Below are 19,008 nucleotides of genomic sequence, written 5' to 3'. Positions count from 1 at the left end.
CTACCAATTCCTTTTGGAACATCTGCCAAAGGCTTTTCAGATGAATCCTCCTTTCCACTGCCCTGCTGCCATGAAAGTCCAGTTTGGGGTTTTCCTCAACACTTGTTTGTGTTGACTGCAAAAGAGATTGCGTCTGAAACCTGCTCCTTTATTTTCATTCGTTCATGGGATGTGGGCATCGCTGGCAAGACCAGCATTTATTGCCCATCCCTAATTGCCCTTGAGAAGGTGGTGGTGAGCAGCCTTCTTGAACTGCTGCAGTCCATGTGGTGAAGGTTCTCCCACAGTGCTGTTAGGTAGGGAGTTCCAGGATTTTGACCCAGCGACGATGAAGGAACGAGGATATATGTCCAAGTCGGGATGGTGTGTGACTTGGAGGGGAACATGCAGGTGGTGTTGTTCCCATGTGCCTGCTGCCCTTGTCCTTCTAGGTGGTAGAGGTCGTGGGTTTGGGAGGTGCTGTCGAAGAAGCCTTGGCGAGTTGCTGCAGTGCATCCTGTGGATGGTACACACTGCAGCCACGGTACGCCAGTGGTGAAGGGAGTGAATGGTTGGGGATGGGGTGCCAATCAAGCGGGCTGCTTTGTCCTGGATGGTGTTGAGCTTCTTGAGTGTTGTTGGAGCTGCACTCATCCAGGCAAGTGGAGAGTATTCCATCACACTCCTGACTTGTGCCTTGTAGATGGTGGAAAGGCTTTGAGGAGTCAGGAGGTGAGTCACTCGCCGCAGAATACCCAGCGTCTGGCCTGCTCTTGCAGCCACAGTATTTATGTGGCTGGTCCAGTTGAGTTTCTGGTCAATGGTGACCCCCAGGATGTTGATGGTGGGGGATTCGGCGATGGTAATGCCGTTGAATGTCAAGGGGAGGTGGTTAGACTCTCTCTTGTTGGAGGTGGTCATTGCCTGGCACTTGTCTGGCGCAAATGTTACTTGCCACTTATCAGCCAAAGCCTAGATGTTGTCCAGGTCTTGCTGCATGCGGGCTCGGACTGCTTCATTATCTGAGGGGTTGCGAATGGAACTGAACACTCTGCAATCATCAGCTAATATCCCCATTTCTGACCTTACGATGAAGCAGCTGAAGATGGTTGGGCCTAGGACACTGCCCTGAGGAACTCCTGCAGCAATGTCCTGGGGCTGAGATGATTGGCCTCCAACAACCACCATCATCTTCCTTTGTGCTAGGTATGACTCTAACCACTGGAGAGTTTTCCCCCTGATTCCCATTGATTTCATCTTTACTAGGTCCCTTGGTGCCACACTCTGTCAAATGCTGCCTTGATGTCAAGGGCAGTCACTCTCACCTCAAATGTGGAATTCAGCTTTTTTGACCATGGCTGTAATGAGATGTGGAGCTGAGTGGTCCTGGCAGAACCCAAACTGAGTATTGGTGATTAAGTGCCGCTTGATAGCACTGTCAATGACACCTTCCATCCCTTTGCTGATGATTGAGAGTAGACTGATGGGGTGGTAATTGGCTGGATTGGATTTGTCCTGCTTTTTGTGGAAAGGACATACCTGGACAATTTTCCACATTGTCTGGTAGATGCCAGTGTTGTAGCTGTACTGGAACAGTTTGGCTAGAGGCGCGGCTAGTTCTGGAGCACAAGTCTTCAGCACTACAGCCGGGATGTTGTCGAGGCCCATAGCCTTTGCTGTATCCAGTGCACTCAGCCGTTTCTTGATATCACGTGGAGTGAATCGAATTGGCTGAAGACTGGCTTCTGTGATGGTGGGGATATCGGGAGGAGGCCGAGATGGATCATCCACTTGGCACTTCTGGATGATGATGGTTGCAAACGCTTCAGCCTTGTCTTTTGCACTCATGTGCTGGATTCCGCCATCTTTGAGGATGAGGATGTTTACAGAGCCTCCTTCTCTCGTTAGTTGTTTAATTGTCCACCACCATTCACGACTGGATGTGGCAGGACTGCAGAGCTTTGATCCGATCCGTTGGTTGTGGAGTCGCTTAGCTCTGTCTATAGGATGTTGCTTCCGCTGTTTAGCATGCATGTAGTCCTGTGTTGTAGCTTCATCAGGTTGGCACCTCATTTTTAGGTACGCCTGGTGCTGCTCCTGACATGCTCTTCGACACTCCTCATTGGACCAGGGTTAATCCCCTGGATTCTTGGTAATGGTAGAGTGAGGAATATGCCGGGCCATGAGGTTACAGATTGTGCTGGAATACAATTCTGCTGCTGCTGATGGCCCACAGCACCTCATGGATGCCCAGTTTTGAGCTGCTAGATCTGTTCTGAATCTATCCCATTTAGCACGGTGATAGTGCCACACAACTCATTGGATGGTGTCCTCAGTGCGAAGACGGGACTTCGTCTCCACGAGGACCGTGCGGTGGTCACTCCTACCAATATTGTCATGGACAGATGCATCTGTGACAGGTAGATTGGTGAGGACGAGGTCAAGTAGATTTTTCCCTCGTGTTGGTTCGCTCACCACCTGCCGCAGGCCCAGTCTGGCAGCTATGTCCTTCAGGACTCGGCCAGCTCAGTCGATAGTGGTGCTACTGAGCCTCTCTTGGTGATGGACATTGAAGTCCCCCACCCAGAGTACATTCTGTGCCCTTGCTACCCTCAGTGCTTCCTCCAAGTGGTGCTCAACATGGAGGAGGACTGATTCATCAGCCGAGGGAGGGCGGTAGGTGGTAATGAGCAGGAGATTTCCTTGCCCATGTTTGACCTGATGTCATGAGATTTCATGGGATCAGGAGTCAATGTTGAGGTCTCCCAGGGCCACTCCCTCCTGACTGTATATCACTGTACCGCCACCTCTGATGGGTCTGTCCTGCCGGTGGGACAGGACATACCCAGGGATGGTGATGGAAGATTCTGCGACGTTGGCTGAAAGATATGATTCTGTGAGTATGGCTATGTCGGGCTGTTTCTTGACTAGTCAGTGGGACAGCTCTCCCAATTTTGGCACAAATCCCCGGATGTTAGTGAGGTGGACTTTTCAGGACTGGGCTTGGTTTGCCCTTGTCATGTCCGATGCCGGGTGGTCCATCCTGTTTTATTCTTATTATGACTTTTTGTAGCGAGATTGTACAACTGAGTGGCTTGCTAGGCCATTTCAGAGGGCAATTAAGAATCGACCACATTGCTGTGGGTCTGGAGTCACATATCGGCCAAGACGGTAATGACAGCAGGTTTCCTTCCCTAAAGGACATTAGTGAACCAGATGGGTTTTTACGACAATCCGGTAGTTTCATGGCCACCATTACTGATACTAGTTTTTTTAATTCTTTTGTCCGTGTTGTGCACGGATTAGTGTGCCAGGATTACCAAGCTACTCTTCGTCACTGTACATTGATAACTGGGTACATCCTTTTCCCCCCTCCAGATATTTATCACCAAACTTAACCCTGTTTTAAGCCATTGTTGTCCACCTTTTTGGAACTTTGCTTGTTCACTTTTCCTAAAAACCCTTCTAACTGCAGCCCTGTTACTGCCACATTGCCCTTACAGGGACACTTGGTATTATGGGAGCTGCTATTCGCACTCAATTGATCCATTATCTTGAAAACTCTTGGCTACTCTATGATCATCAGTATGATGTTTGCCATGGCACTTGCTCTCGTGATCTTGTAGCCTATGTTTGTCCATTGCCTCAACTCGTAACACATGGGTGAATCATTTGTCATTGCCTTGGCTATCTCCCAGAATCTTTTGACAGGGTTACATTGAGACTACAGCACAGAAACAGGCCATTCGGCCTAACTGGTCTATACCAGCATTTATGCTCCACCAGAGCCTCCTCCCTCCCTACTTCATCTAACCCTATCATCACACCCTTCGATTCCTTTCTACTTTGTGTGCTTACCTAGCTTCCCCTTAAATGTATCTATGCAATTTGCCTTAAGTACTCTTTGTGGTGGCGTGTTCCTCATTCTTACCACTCTTTGGGTAAAGAAATTTGTCCTGAATTCCCTTTTAGATTTATTAGTATGATATTGTTGCTGTCACAGAGACATGGCTGAGGGAGGGGCAAGACTGGCAGCTCAATATTCCGGGGTACAGAATCTTCAGGCGAGACAGAGGGGGAGGTATAAGAGGAGGGGGGGTCGCAATATTAATTAAAGAATCAATTACTGCCATAAGGAGGGATGATATATTAGCAGGTTCCTCTAATGAGGCCATATGGGTGGAGCTTAAAAACAAAAAGGGGGCAAGCACTTTGATGGGAGTGTACTATAGGCCCCCAAACAGTCAGGGGGAGATAGAGGAACAGATATGTAGGTAAATCTCAGAAAATTGTGCAAATAATAGGGTAATAATAGTGGGGGATTTCAACTTCCCCAATATTAACTGGGATACTCAGAGTGTAAAAGGCTTAGAGGGTACAAAATTCTTAACGTGCATCCAGGAGAGCTTTTTGAGCCAGCATGTAGAAAGTCCTACAAGAGAGGGGGCGGTACTGGACCTAATTCTAGGGAATGTGGCCGGCCAAGTGGAAGAAGTGCTAGTAGGTGAGCACTTTGGTGACAGTGACCATAATTCGGTGAGATTTAAGGTGGTCATGGAAAAGGACAGGGAGGGGCCGGAAATAAAGGTTCTAAATTGGGCGAAGGCCGATTTTCATAGGATAAGGCAGGATCTGGCCAAAATGGACTGGGATCAGCAGCTTGTAGGAAAATCCGCATCGGAGCAATGGGAGTCTTTCAGAAGGGAGATTGAGACCATACAATGGCAACATGTTCCCGTAAAGGTCAAGGGTGGTTCCAAGAACTCCAGGGAACCTTGGATGTTAGGGGATATACGAGAATGGATTAGGAAAAAAAGGAGGGCTTTTGGCAGATACAAAAGGCTAAAGACGGAGGAAGCCCTAGAGGAGTACAAAAAGTGCAGGGGGATACTTAAAAAAGAAATTAGGAGATCAAGGAGGGGCCATGAAATAACACTGGCGAGCAAAATAAAGGAAAATCCTAAGATGTTTTATAAGTATATTAAGGGTAAGAGGATGACTAGGGAAAAATAGGGCCCATTAGGGACAAAAATGGCAATCTGTGTGTGGAGCCGGCAGATGTAGGAGGGGTTCTGAATGAATTTTTTGCATCTGTTTTCACTATGGAGAAGGACGATGTAGACATAGAAATACGGCAGGGGGACTGTGATATACTCGAACATATTAACATCGAGCGGGAGGAGGTATTGGCGGTTTTAGCAGGCCTAAAAATGGATAAATCCCCAGGCCCGGACGAAATGTATCCCAGGCTACTGTGTGAGGCAAAGGAGGAGATTGCGGGGGCTCTGACACATATATTCAGAACCTCTCTGGCCACAGGGGATGTGCCAGAGGACTGGAGAACCGCTAATGTAGTACCATTATTTAAGAAGGGGAGTAGGGAAAAACCGGGGAACTACAGGCCAGTGAGCCTAACATCAGTGGTAGGAAAATTATTGGAAAAAATTCTGAAGGACAAAATTAGTCTCCACTTGGAGAAGCAAGGATTAATCAGGGATAGTCAACGTGGCTTTGTCAAGGGAAGATCATGTCTGACTAATTTGATTGAATTTTTTGAGGGGGTGACTAGGCGTGTGGATGAGGGTAACGCAGTGGATGTGGTATACATGGATTTCAGTAAGGCCTTCGATAAAGTCCCCCACAGGAGACTGGTCAAGAAGGTACGAGCCCATGGAATCCAGGGTGCCTTGGCACTTTGGATACAAAACTGGCTTAGTGGCAGAAGGCAGAGGGTGATGGTCGAAGGTTGTTTTTGTGACTGGAAGCCTGTGGCCAGTGGGGTACCACAGGGATCGGTGCTGGGTCCCTTGCTGTTTGTGGTCTACATTAATGACTTGGATATGAATGTAAAAGGTATGATCAGTAAGTTCGCTGATGATACAAAAATTGGTAGGGTGGTAAATAGCGAGGAGGATAGCCTCAGTCTGCAGGACGATATAGATGGGTTGGTCAGATGGGTGGAACAGTGGCAAATGGAATTTAACCCGGAAAAGTGCGAGGTAATGCACTTTGGAGGGACTAACAAGGCAAGGGAATACACAATGAATGGGAGGACCCTAGGCAAGACAGAGGGTCAGAGGGATCTTGGTGTGCAAGTTCACAGATCCCTGAAGGCGGCGGAACAGGTAGATAAGGTGGTAAAGAAGGCATATGGGATACTTGCCTTTATTCGCCGAGGCATAGAATATAAGAGCAAGGAGGTTATGATGGAGCTGTATAAAACATTGGTTAGGCCACAGCTGGAGTACTGTGTGCAGTTCTGGTCGCCACACTACAGGAAGGATGTGATCGCTTTGGAGAGGGTGCAGAGGAGATTCACCAGGATGTTACCAGGGCTGGAGCGCTTCAGCTATGAAGAGAGACTGGGAAGATTGGGTTTGTTTTCCTTGAAGCAGAGGAGGCTGAGGGGGGACATGATTGAGGTGTACAAAATTATGAGGGGCACAGATAGGATGGATACTAAGGAGCTTTTTCCCTTCGTTGAGGGTTCTATAACAAGGGGACATAGATTCAAGGTAAAAGGCGGGAGATTTAGAGGGGATTTGAGAAAGAACTTTTTCACCCAGAGGGTGGTTGGAGTCTGGAACTCACTGCCTGAAAGGGTTGTGGAGGCAGGAACCCTCACAACATTCAAGAAGCATTTGGATGAGCACTTGAAATGCCATAGCATACAAGGCTACGGACCAAATGCTGGAATATGGGATTAGAGTAGACAGGGCTTGATGGCCGGTGCGGACACGATGGGCCGAAGGGCCTCTATCCGTGCTGTATAACTCTCTATGACTCTATCTTATATTGATGACTTCTGTTTTTGAAATCGCCCACATTTTCTCTATGTCTACCCTATCAAATACAACTTGATTTCCTCTATGATCTCAATTGGGGCAATGACAATCTGTATTTTCTTATGTTCCTTTCAAATCCAATCACACCTACCATCTCTTGCTTTTGATAGCTTCACCCTTAGTTATCGAGTTACATCGAAACCACAGCATAGAAACAGGCCATTTGGCCCAACTGGTCTATGTCGGTGTTTATGCTCCACATGAGCCTGCTCCCTCCCTACTTCATCTAACCCTATCAGGATACCCTTTTATTCCTTTTTCCCCCCATGTGCTTATCTAGCTTTCCCCTTAAATGCATCTATGCTATTTGCCTCAACTACACCTTGTGGTAGCGTGTTCCACATTCTTACCATTCTTTGGGTAAAGAAGTTTCTCCTGAATTCCTTATTGGATTTATTAGCAACTATTTTATATTTATGACCTCTAGTTTTGGATTCCCCCACAAGTGGAAACATTTTCTCTATGTCTACTGTATCAAACCCTATTATCTTAAAGACCTCCATCAGGTCACCCCTCAGCCTTCTCTTTTCTAGAGAAAAGAGCCCCAGCCTGTTTAATCTTTCCTGTTAAGATTCACAAGGTATCATCCTTGTGAATCTTTTTTCACCTTCTCCAATGCCTCTATATCCTTTTTTATAACATGGAGACCAGAACTGTGCACAGTACTCCAAGTGTGGTCTAACCAAGGTTTTATACAGGTTTAACATAATTTCTCTGCTTTTCAATTCAAGCCCTCTAGAAATGAACACCAGCGCTATGTTTGCCTTTTTTATGGCCTTATTAACCTGCGTTGCTTTGTTTAGTGATTTGTGTATCTGTACCCTGAGATCCCTTTGTTCATGTACCCCATTTAGACTCTTATTTTCCAAGGAGTATGTGGCCTCTTTATTCTTCCAACCAAAATGCACCACCTCACACTTATCTATATTGAAATTAATTTGCCAATTACATGCCCATTCTTCAAGTTTATTAATTTTTTTTTGTATTTTATTGCATTCTTCCTTTATGTATAAATACTTGAAGGGATAAAATTTACAGGATTATCAGGAAAGAGCAGGGGAATGGGACTAATTGGCAAGTTTCAAAGAGCTGGCACAGGCACGATGGGTCGAATGGCCTCCTCCTGTGCTGTACCCACTATGATATGGTATTAACTACACCCCCCAATTTCGTGTCCGCAAATTTTGAAATTGTACTTCCGATTTCTGAGTCCAAATCGTTGATGTAAATTGTGAACTGTGGTCCCAGCACCTAACCTTGTGGAACACCACTTCCCACCTTTTACCAGTCTGAGGAGCTATCCTTAACCCCTACTCTCTGTTTTCTGTTTTGTAGCCAGCTTGCTATCCATTCTGCTACCTGTCCCCTGACTCTACATGCTCTGACCTTAGTCAATGTGGTACCTTATCAAAGGTCTTTTGAAAATCCAAATACATTACACCTTTTACACTACCCTTGTCTACCCTTTCTGTTACTTCTTCAAAGACTTCAATAGGATTGGTCAAGCATGACTTTCCTTTCTGAAATCCGTGCTGACTATTCTTTATTATAGTTTTGTTTTCTAGATTTTTTTTTTTATTACATCTTTGAGTAAAGATTCCATTATCTTTCCTACCACCAATATTAAGATAACTGGTCTATATTCACTGAACTTGTTCTATCTCCCTTTTTAAATATAGGAATCACATTAGCTGTCCACCAGTCCTCTGGCACTATTTGCTTTTCTATTGAATTTTTATATATATGTAATAGTGCCTCTGCTATCTCTTCCCTAACTTCTTTTAATATCTACGGATGCAATCCATCCGGACCAGGGGTTTTAACCTCTCTAAGTTTGATTAGTTTATCAGTTATTTCCACTCCCACCCCCCCACCTTTCTATCTTAAATGTCTTTATACTTTTTTGATCTCCTCTTCTATTGTCATACCCACCTTCTTAGTCTCCCTAGTAAATACGGAGGCAAAGTAACCGTTCAATATTTCTGCCATTTTGCTGTCATTACCTGTGAGTTTATGTTGTGCTTCCCTTAGTGGCCCGATCCCTATCCTGGTTTTTCTTTTGTTATTTATGTCTGTAGAATTCTTTACTATTTCTTTTTATATTCCTTAATGATTTAATTTTGTAGTTCCTCTTTGCTCTCCTACTTGTTTTTTTGACATCCTTCCTAACCTCTTCGTATTCCCTTTTGTCATCCTCTCATTTATTGTCTAAGGACTTAGAGTATGCATTTTTTTAGTTTCAATTTTACCCTTATCTTTTTATTCATCCATGGTGTTTCATTATTGGTTAGTTTGTTCTTGTTTTCTAGAGGAATATATTTCTCCTGAACTCTATTGATCACCGTTTTAAATATTTCCCACTGCTGTTCTATCCCTTTGTCTGTCAAAATTATTTTCCAGTTTACCTTCCCTAGTTCCACTCTCATCCCCTTCAAATTAACTGTTTTCCAATCTATTACTTTGGTCTTTATTTTACTTATGTCTTTCTCAATCATTATTTTAAACTTTATTATGTTATTATTGCTAATACCTAGATTTTCCCCTATGCTTACTTCTCTTATCTGCTCCGGTTCATTTCCCATTACTAGATCCAGCAGTGATTCCTCTCTTGATGGGCTTCTCACATAATGGGTGAGAAAGAAGTCATGTACACACTGTAAAAACTCCATTCCCCTTTCCCTGCCTCTTCTTGCCAGTTTATTTGGGGATAGTTGAAATCTCCCATGATTATTATTCAATGTTTTTTACTTACTTCATAGATTTGCCTACATATTTCATCCTCCACTTCCCTTCCACTATTAGTTGATCTGTAGAATACCCCTATTAACGTGATCGATCCCTTCTTATCCTTTGTCTCAATCCATATGGATTCTGTTTCTATCTTAATATTACTTATGTCCCTTTTTTCCATTGCCTATTATGTTGTCTCTAATTAGTACAGCTACTTCAACCCCCTCCCCCCTTCTTCCTTCCCTATCCTTTTCTAAATACGTTATATCCTGCAATATTTAACTGCCAGTCCTGTTCTTTATATAGCCATGTTTCAGTTGTCCCTAATACATCTGGCTCCTCGCTATGAATTATTGCCTCCACTTCCCCCATTTTGTTCTGGTGCAATGCTCCTTTAAACTAGCTACCATTAAATTGCATTTCCCCAAAACTAAGAACTTGGTTCTCTAAATTGTTATTGGTGTTCTCTGTTGTAGTTGTTGGCTTCTACTTGGACACTTCAATCCCCATTAATTCAATTGTTTTCCAAGGATCTGCTGTCTCTCCCAATTTGTTCCTTGCTCATATTGGCCTTCTCCACTCGTCCTTAACCCTCATGATTTTTGTGCACTGATTCCTTCAGATGGCGTGAAACTCTCATCTCCTCCTGCATTGCTAAAACTGTTTCCGCTGTTGTACCAAATGCAGCTTTTCCTGTCAAGACTGTCAAGACTAAATAGACTTCACCTTGGTAGGAAGCCATGAGAGTTCAGTACCATGCCCTATTTATGTAGGCTTTTCTTGTACTCAGAAGAAGATCTAAATACTTGTGACAGATGGACTTGTGCCATTCCCAGGCTCCTGTGACATAAGCTCTTCTCCTTTAGTTAAGATGTTTGTGAATCAAACTGCTGTACCATTATTGTGCACTTGAGGGCAGCTGTGTGCATAGAACAGAGCAGCAGCTGATAGCAATATGCAGATGAATTGATACATGCTTGTTGAAGACCAATTAAGTTAGATTAGAAACTTAATTGCATTAAAATTAGAAGCAGCACAAACTCAGTGCAAATCTGAGTAATTATGTAACCGTAGTTGAAATAAATACAAATAAGGGATTTCGATAGCCAGATCTGGCTCATCCTTCTCTAGATACCCACACAAGCTCTTCCCAATCACAGCATCTGTCTGTTAAGTTGCAGAGTTTTTGCTTCCATGACTCCACCCAGCAGGGTCTTGGCCTTAGTTGGGAGAATAAATGGCGTACAAACCTGACACTTCAACAAATTGATGTTGAATCCTGCTCTACTATTTTAATGGAGGGGTTTAACTAGCTTACACTGGAAGGGTCTCACACTGCGCATCCTTAGTGCACATGGGAGTCAGGTCAGGAGCAGACTACCGAGTTATAAGAGTAGAGATTCAGATTGGCAAACTTCACATACTGACTCTTAATGCACTGACAAATTTGATATGAGTGCATTTATCACATCTGAAATACAGGTTAAGGACTCCATTAAAATAGCAGACACAAGAATTTGACATCAGTTCCTTGTTATCACATGGCATCATTGCATCATATTCACAGAACTAAGGCCCAAATTTACACAAACGCACACCTCCCTCACAAGACACACACCTCCCTCACACAGGCTTGAGCTTCACTGTTAGTTGGATCCATTTCTCACGCACAAGTCCAGGCCGCACTGTTGCGGACACTCCGATCTGCCTCCCTTGCATTTTACAAACCTGAGAGCAACCGTCACCTGATGTAACTGGGCGAGGTATGAAGGCTGGAGTTCACCCCAGTGCGCTTAATAAACCTGGCGATTATTGTTTGTTATATTCGTGGATGAACACTTAATGTGCTGAAATAACATTCTCCTATCTGCTATTTACTTACTGCGACAGCGCCACGACCTTTACCACCAAGTAGGGCAAGAGCAGCAATGTTGTGGGAACACTATCCCTTCAAGTCACAGTCCATCCTGACTTGGATACATATCACCATTCCTTCATTGTCACTGGGTCAATATCCTGGAATTCCCTACCTAACACCAGGGGAGCATCATCAGCACAGTTACTACAGTGGTTTAAGGAGAAGGCCCACCACCACCTTCTTGGGGCAACTGGGGATGGGCAATAAATAGGACTTTGCTAGCATCACCCACATCCCCATAACAAAAATTTTTTTAAAAGTTAAATGGTTTAACAAAACTGCAAAGGAATCAGATGAACATATTAAATATTTCTTGGCTACTTTCCAAATGATATCAACCTGAATCGGACATATTGAGAAACACGAATGACCTAACACTAACGGAACATTTTCACACTGGACGGACATACAGATGGGATGATTTCTCCGGACCCTGTGTGTTCAGGATGTCCAACACTCAGCCGTATTGTGTCGTCTGATCATTAGGATAAATTTTGCAGATCCCATCTCAGGAAATTGCTGCACACCATCCGGTGATTTTTGCTCTACCAACATTAATGGACTGAAAATCAGAGGCTAGGGATGTGCAATTTCCTGGCGTACCCTCCTGGCTGTGCAGTAGTAGCAACAAAGTAGAAAAATGACTTGGATTCTGAAACTCAATGCAAAATTTGCAGGTTAGACCAAAGTAGGAAAGGCAGCGGAATTGTAAGAGGCAGCTCAGAAACTACAGAATGGGTTGGATAAGATGTATAAGTGGGCAAAACAATGGCAAATGGAATTTAATGTGGACAAATATCAAGTATTGCACATAGGAAGGAAAAATGAAAACATGCATACTTTATAACTGGTGTTAAAATAGCAAGGATGAAGCTGAAAGAGACCTAGGAGTCAACCCTGGATTTCATTGAAGAATACACAATTTGACATGAGGGAATTCAATCATTATTCTGCCTTCAGATAAACAAATTGGTATTGATATGAAACTGAATCTGAGGTAGAGCTTCTATAACACAATTGTTACAGGATGATATGTTGTATTTTAAAGGTCAGATTTCAGGTCAATATGACCTCTATAACTCTCTCTAACCATGATATAGCTTTCACTGTGGGAAAGCATATGTTTAGTTTCAACTCTAATACTATGGTTTAATATTAGAGTTGGGCACTGTCTCATTCAGTGACCTATCATTTTGTACTATACTACTGTCTCCATGTTCTTAATGGAATAGTTTGTCATTATTTTTTCCTGTTTCCTAAATGCTGCTTCTAGAGTCTGTGTTTATGATGTGATGTTATTGACACCATCTCATTAGTTTTAAATACTGTGCAAAAACTGAAGTGGTGCTGATATTGGATCAGAATGAAATTGTGATCCAGAACTAAATGTAATTTTATATAAAGTGTAATTTGATTAAAGTGGTTGTATAAAGTGAAATAGTGCAAATCGTGCATGGGTCTTCAGGGAAAATAAACACGTATGATTGGTCAAATGGATTTTTCTTCTGTATCTTCCAACTTTTAAAAATTTGTTCTTGGGTTGTAGGCAATACTGGCAAGGCCAGATTTATTGACCAGAGAAGGTGGTGGGGGGTCTTTTCATTGAACCACTGCAATGTTTGTAATGCTTCCTCAATGGGTATTAGGTAGGGCATTCTAAGATTTTGACCCAGCAATGATGAAGGAGCAGTATTATGTGTACAAGTCAGAATAGCGTGCAACTTGGAGGAGAACCTGCAGGTAATGATGTTCCTGTAACGTTGCTGCTCTTGACCTTCTTGGTGGTAGAGGTCACGGGGCTGGGAGGTGCTGTTGAAGTAGGCTTGGCGAGTTGCTGCAGTGCGTCCTGTAGATCGTACATGCTGCAGACACCGTGTGCTAGTGCTGTGGGGTGAATATTGAGTTCAGTGACAGAGATGCCGATCAAGCAGACTGTTTTGTCCTGGATGTTGATGGCGGGTGACTGAGTGATGATGGTGGTGGGAGGTGGTTGGGTCTTTTCTTGTCTGAGAGGGTCATTGCCCAGCACTTATGTGGGACAAATATAGATGTATCCTTATTCAGGAGCACCTTTCTATGTACCACTATACAAATTACAAACGTTACCACTTTACAATACATTGTAGCATTCTGTACTGCTGTGCAGTTTATCCTTTTGAAAACTGGATTGTAGGGTGGTGCATGTTTATTGACACTTAAAGGAATTAAGCATACAATAATTGTTATTGACAATAATTAAACATACACTTAACAGCATACCTATGGAAATACATAGATACAATTAATAATTTTTGCATTTGAAATGATGAATAGAGAAAATACTCAACCAACGATTCAGCGCAATCCTATTGTGTGTTGCATGGCCAGTTCCAAGGTTGAAAAAGTAACAGACTGCTTGTATATTACACCTAAAGGTGTGGTAATGAATAAGTTAGGAACACCTTTGAACTTGATAAACATTTTTTTTTCAGAGCTGCATTGTAGATTGGATTGCACAGTAACTATCTGGTAAATATGCTGTGTAATTGTTTCTATGCCTGTTTATTGTACCACTATTACTTTTCTGCTTATCATATCAATCTTACACAGTCCCAAATAAGTTTCCAAATGAAATGGGATGTGATGGAGTAACTTTAGAAGCTATATGGAGAAAACCAAGAAGCAGTGACGTATGTTGGCAATTAAACTCAGCTGCTATCATGAGCTATTTGTAGAAGAATAACAGTCCCAGATAACAGTCACTTGGCCAACCAGGGAGCTATATCTATCTACAGCCAAAACTGATGGCATTTCAATTTCTAAGCCTCTATACTCAATGGTAGTAGCAATCTCTCCAGTTCCCTCTCTTGATAAAACATTCCATTGACTTCATGTTAACTACACTAGGCAACCACTAATTCTGTAATTTTAACAGCCCGTGGACGGAGCTTTTTCTAACTCTGCTACCCATTTCCTAAACTTGTCCTTTTCTTAACACCTGTAAATAAATCCAAACAATTTACTATCTGCTCAACTGCATTAGATTAACACCTGTTATTGTATCCAGTAACATCTATGCATGATTAGAGGGGGCTTCCAACACACGGGAACATCACCTTCCAGCAAATAACCCTCACTTTGGTCATAAGGATACCTATGTGTTGATCTGAGCCATGGCCGTGGGATTTTACCTCAACTCAAAAGGATGCCTCTGGTAATCCAGTTCCAGGCATCCATTTACATGGACATTTGCATAGCAGCCACTATTTCAGGCAATAGTATCTCTGTGGGAAATGACCCAAAAGAGCACAGCAGCACCACTTTCCACAGGTAGAGCTAACCTAAGTCATAAAAACACCCTGGTTTATAGTTGTGTCTCTGGTAACCCAATCTCAAGTGTATATATTGTAATCATTGTGTTTGTTAACTAACCTTTGTTCTTGTGCTTTTTTTGGGGTTTATAAATCTTTGAAAAAGCTTTAACTAAACAATTTTTAAAAAACCAAGGCCGTAATAGTTTACACCCATACTCCATTACAGCATCCTCATCAACCAATAAACAGCTGCTCCTAAGTTTTTTGGAAATTACTGAATATCATTCTACACCGTGCAACTATTGCAGACCAAACCTCCATTTGTAATAAATATGTTTTTTTAATAATACCCCTCTCCTGAAGATATTGATTTCCTGTTAAGATTTGGTTTCACGGGTACCAGTTGCCTCTTGTACCTCATTCAAGTGACCAATGTACATATGTGACTTTTGGCAGATTATTCATCTACATGAGGCATCACAACTACCTCTGTCCTAATCCCATTTCAAATACATGCAGTTTCCAACAGGGGTTGCTTGGAGCAGGAAACCTGTCCATTTTGTTTTGCCCCCTACACCTAGATGCGAATCACAGTTCTCTAACCATAACTCTGGCAGAAATAAGCTAACTCATCACAAACTAAGGATAATACTAGAAACCTTTCCAGTCTGTATGGCACAGCCACTCGTTGGATAAACTGGTTGAGCCTTTGGGGGAGCTGGAAGTTTGTTTATAATAACACTGAAGTCATGCTTAATGTTTTAGAAGTAGAAAGACGCATATAAAGTTAAAAGATCTGTCTATTTTGTTGTGAAAGAGACTTACCTGAGCTGTGGCTTTGTCACCTGTGAGTTACGTTACTTCTTTTCTTAATATGCTCAATATATGATAATGTATTCATTTCCTAGGTCAAATACAAATGCCTTGTTGCTACATTTAGCTTATTAGATAGGACATGAGCCCTTTCATGATCTCACGATTTCAAAGAGCAATGGAATAAGAATATCAGACCATATCTTAGGCCATAAACTACAGAAAAGATTTTTTAAAAAAGTAACACAATTAATTGCAACAAACAAGTCTGCAGATTACAGCAGTTTACAGAAAACAATAAACAGATATGATCTTTTGCTAACTCCATTAGTAAACACTGGATCAACAATAGCTTCCCTTAATAATGACCTAAGATGTACCTTTGAAGTTAAACCAGGATCAAAGGAAATTCAAAATATATTTTCCAAATCATATAAAGCTGCCAATCATACAGCAAATTTATGCAACTCCAAGAACTACCTGAATCCATCTAATAAATGTTAGAGGCTTTTTCTTTGTGTACTATAAACCAGAAAAACCGTTAATTGAAAGATAGGGAATGTCATTTCTCATTAGAATTTGAATTCATTTTTCAAAAAGGTGGAATTTTGAAGCAGACTTCTTCTTATTGTGTGACCTGTGTCATGCTGATTGTTAGAACAGGCTGTAAATATCACCTGGATTTTTTTGGTAGGTAGAAAATGTAAGCATTCTAAATACTAACAGCTGTCAGACACGGAGGCACCGTGCAAAGCACCAGTAAAAATCCAAGAAAACCATTTTATAAAAATGGAACTTGATTTATTAATTCACTGTCAATTAGGGACCCTGACATCTACCTCTACATTGTATTAACATTCCTGTTGTTATAAAATACCGAATCCTATAACTCACCATGAACAACACTTTAGGAGATCTACTCATATTAGTTAAAAATCGAAAATGCACTTCCAATATATTCAAAATAATGGGGTAGAGTTTCAGCTTCGGGCACAATTGGAAATTGGGCACAAATTGCACCCGAAAATTGCACCTGTTAGGCTACAGTTTGAATTTCCGCTAAAATGATTTTGCATAATCACAAATGTAAAATCTTCCATGAACCAGCACAATCTGGCAGCTTAATAGAGCGTAATTGTGTATTTTTTTACTTTGCAATAAAAAATAATCATTGCTGTATTTAAGAGTGATAACTGGGAGCAGTTTTATTAATGCGGCTGAAAATGGGTTTATCACAAAAAAAAGCATTTTTAGTGAGTGTCCAGTTCTCCACCTGTGAGTAACCTGATTTTAAATCATTGAAAATGACTTAAAAAACTATACTGAACTATTTACTATTTTAATTGGTGTACACTAGTCAGTTCCTTAGTAAATTAAATATTTTTTTACGCCCAGCGTAAATAGAAATTCCAGGAACTTTTGTGTTGGTTCGGCCGGATTGCGCTGATAAAACCAACGCAATATAACGGAAATTCTACCTCGTTGCTTCAAGCTCCATTAATTAGAACTTTAAAAAAAAATCAAGAAATGATATCAATATTTGTGTAGTGTATATATGAATATAAATTTTTGTGAATCTTCATGCTCATCAAGATAGGCTTTTGACAGTTTTCCACTTTGGGCACTCAGTGGCAATATCAAACACTCTCTAGTTTGATATAGCAGGCCCACTATATACAGTAAAGCTTCATTTCCAGTTCCCCTGATGGATGAGGGAGTTTGTACAGTGAGTAGCTGAGCCATACAGACCAGGAAAGTCCTAGGTTCAATCTTCAATCTTTGGTGAGTTAGCTGACCTCAGACTGGGTGGTTGTCGTGATGTACCACTAGAGTTGGTGCCCACCGAGTTAGGATCGGTCACTTTTGAAAACTATCTAGTGACCCCGATGCAAGGGGGTAAATTTTAACCCCACGAACTGAGGGCAGGTGGGAAGGTAAAAATCGTAAACAAAAGTAAAACCCGACCACAACCCGCCCACTTTTAATGGAGGCCGGACAAGGGGTGGGTGGCTAACCTGCTCTCAAAAGGTGGGTCGGTCAGCAAAATCTTTTAAGGAGGCTGCGAGCCTCCATTTTGACAGGTTTTTTATTTTTAACTCTTGGGGGGGGTTGCGATTCCCACGCCACGTAAAAGGAGGAGAGAAGGTCCGAAACAGTAGGTAAGTTGCTTTATTGCACTGCTTGTGGGCCAGGAGGAGTAGGAGTGTTTCCTCCCGGCCCAATAAGCTTCCCACACGTGCGATTGGCCGACCCCCTCCCTGTGTCCAACCCCACCCCACAATCTCTGACCCCCGGTTGACCCCCAATCCCCCGTTAACCCCCACAGCTCTGATGATTGACACCCCTGATAACCCCTGACCCTCCGATGTCTGACCCCCCCCCCCCCCACCTCCGATGACTGACCCCCCGATGGCCCCGACCCCCCCCCCCCCTCATCTAAGACTTGCGTGCTGGTATCCGCTCCCTGGCTGCTCTCCTGTCCAACTGACAGCCAGCTTGTCAATCTGGCTGGTCTGTCGGGCAGGAAACCTACAAAAAAAAATGAAAGACATCCTTACGTCAAAATCATAAGGACATCCGGGAAACCCGTACTTCCGGGTTTCCCATCGGGCATTCCCCCTCCCCTGCCCTCTTCCTGGTCCCTGTTAAAATTTACCCCAACGTGTTTGTGTGGCTATTAGGTGAGGACAGGATCAGGCTTGGTGTGGCTGCTCTCTGTACTCCTGCCCTTTAACTCACATTCTCAAAAGAGCACGCATTACATACCAGTATAACCTTTTTATCCCTTATTTTATTTCCTAGACCTAACCATCCCTCTGTCCTCCTTGAGTAAGATTGCCAATAAATGCTGAATTGTGGTTAATTCAGTACCCTGGACCTTACCTACCGTGAATAGGATTCAAACTGACCATTTCATTTCACATTAGTCACTTAGAGCTCAATTTAACCCCAAGGACCCACAGTGAAAGTACAGAGTGCCACCCCATTGCAAACAAAATTAGGCCTTTTGGAGTTGTGTTGGCAAATGGGAGAATTGCACTGAGAGGTCTGGATAGCAAATTTCATTTTGGTAGTTAAGAGGGGTTAGTATACTTTGTGTATGTTATAAATAAGTACTAAATAAAAATAATTTATGAACTAATGGCAACTAAATTTGAATACTTTTGGGAGATTTTTTGTTGGGCTTTCATGTTTGGGCTTTGCTGACTGTGCAGTGAGGAAGATTGGATGACTGAGGGGGAAAATAAATCTTGTAGCTGAGATGGATTTCTGAGTTCTTTCAGTGCGATTGTTGTTTCGGGCAGCTGTTGCGGTATTATGTTAAGTTTTGTTTCTGTCTTTCCTGTTGTTGGGGGATTTACAAGTGATGATTTCAGCTGTTCTGAAGCATTTCCAGCAGTTGTATACAGTCCTGGGTTACTCATAGCTA

This window comes from Heptranchias perlo, chromosome 13 (genome assembly GCF_035084215.1).
Source record: "Heptranchias perlo isolate sHepPer1 chromosome 13, sHepPer1.hap1, whole genome shotgun sequence".
NCBI lineage: Eukaryota > Metazoa > Chordata > Chondrichthyes > Hexanchiformes > Hexanchidae > Heptranchias > Heptranchias perlo.
This window is presented reverse-complemented; position numbering follows the sequence as displayed.